Below are 1,989 nucleotides of genomic sequence, written 5' to 3'. Positions count from 1 at the left end.
TTGTCTCATTCTCCATTCCAGAGGGAAAGCTTCTCACGTTTAATCATGCTTGTGTAAGATTATTTATAGGTGCATTTTATTAGATTCAAGCAGTTTTATTTATATTTGCTAGAAGTTCTAATCATGAATATACATTGAATTTTGGCAAGTTCTTTTTCAGCATTTATCTAGATGGTAATATGATGCTTATCCCTTCATTCTGTTGATGTGATAAATATCATCTTTTTTCAAATGTTAAACCATTCTCTCTTTTTTGTTCCAAGCATGATGGGTTTATTTTTTTTTTTTTTAAGATTTTATTTCTTTATTTGAGAGAGAGAGGGAGAGGGAGCACAAGCATGGAAGGGGCAGAGGGTGAGGAAGAAGGAGACTTCCCGATGAGCAGGGAGCCTGATGTGGGGCTCAATCCCAGGACCCCAGGATCATGACCCAAGCTGAAGGCAGACACTTAACTGAGCCAGGCACCCCCATGATGGATTTATTCTATTTTACTCTGCTGTAAAACCAAAGATTCCATTGTAGCACAGAGGCCATTATATTTCTAAAGGTCTTGAAAAAGTGGTGTGGCACATGCAAGACATGATGTACAAATTGAAGAACTGGGTCATTTCCTTTATAACATGATACAACATTGTCACCGAGGCAGGCATGCAAAATAACAGTGTGGCATGGAACAAAAATGTAGCACAAACATGATGATTTCCAAGCATGCCTTTAAGCACCGACCTTAGGATGGACTTATGGTCCCTAGATTTGGGGGAAGATTTAGGGGAAGATTACCATTCTTTGGGAGAATAAAAAGTTCACACTTCTGAAATTTCACAGAATTTTAAGGCCAAAAGATAGCAAGCTCATTTCTCTTCCTTAAAACCACATGAAGCTTCTTTGTTCAATCCCATCCCAACCTGTGACCTCCCGCCTGGATGTTCTTTCCATCAATTCAAGCTGATAGGTTCAAACTTATAGGGTCCCCTTCCTGGTGGAAGGGTTTGAGGATAACCCAGTCCAATCAAGCTGGGATTGTTGCTTTAGCAGATAAAGAAGTTCTACAAGCCAGTGTGTAGTTAGCACCAGTGTCAAAACAGGTGGTTGCAAGGCTATGCAAACAAGGTTCACTTGTGTTTCAATCTTCTCACTTGAACCCCCTGGTCGATATAGGCTCCAAACTCAGTTTCATCATTTTCTTGAGTGTACAGCTGGAGGTCTGCCACCTTGAAACCCAGGGCAAAATTATTTTGTGACTGTTTGGATTTGGCTCTGCCAAAACTCATCGGGGAGCTGTCAAGCCAACCTCCAAAGGCTAACACAGCCCAGGTGTAAATGGTTGGTCCAGAAAAATCTATATCAACATTACTGTCAAGGCAGAGACAATCTTATTTATAGGGGACTTCAATTTCCCACTCTTTTTTCCTGTGGTCAGCACAAGCAGGGCATCAAGAGTCACCTTCAAGCCTTCAAGCAACTTATTCCACAAAGAAACTTCTGCCCTGAAAGGGCTATCTCTTTCATTTTAGGTTGAAAATAAGTCCCAGTTACAGATCTTATATTTGGTCTCTAGGTTGTCTGAAGCTTCCCCTGTCTGTGTAAGCATGACCAGAGTAGAGAATTCTACTAATATAGTAGAATTGGTTCTCCAATTCTTGTGCTATACTGACTATACCAAACCCAATCCTCTGTTGAAGACATCCTTGGCAGCCATTCCTAGCTCTCAGTAAGTCTGCGTGTTACATACATCTTCAGCCAGAGGGCCTGTCTCCATGCTGCTAGGGTGACCCAAATATTAAACCGTTCTTGCCTTCCTGGAATAGCCCAGTGTATTCACCAGGCACTGCTGGATTTGTTTTGCTAATAGTTGGTTTAATTTTTTTTTTTTTTACATTTATGTAAAACATCATGTTATACTGACCTGTTCTACCCCTTTTATAATGTTCTTGTCAGGTTTTGGTATCAAGGTAACACCAGCCTCAGAAGGCAAAATGGAAAGTGTCT

At 40.8% G+C, this 1,989-nt stretch overlaps 1 pseudogene; it reads right to left on the bottom strand.

The window, feature by feature from the left end:
* Positions 1-889: 889 nt before the first annotated feature.
* Positions 890-1,759, bottom strand: LOC112934783 (non-selective voltage-gated ion channel VDAC3 pseudogene; annotated as a pseudogene).
* Between the last annotated feature and the right edge of the window lie 230 nt (positions 1,760-1,989).

The sequence above is a fragment of the Vulpes vulpes genome, chromosome 7 (genome assembly GCF_048418805.1).
Source record: "Vulpes vulpes isolate BD-2025 chromosome 7, VulVul3, whole genome shotgun sequence".
NCBI classification, from domain to species: domain Eukaryota; kingdom Metazoa; phylum Chordata; class Mammalia; order Carnivora; family Canidae; genus Vulpes; species Vulpes vulpes.
This window is presented reverse-complemented; position numbering and strand designations above follow the sequence as displayed.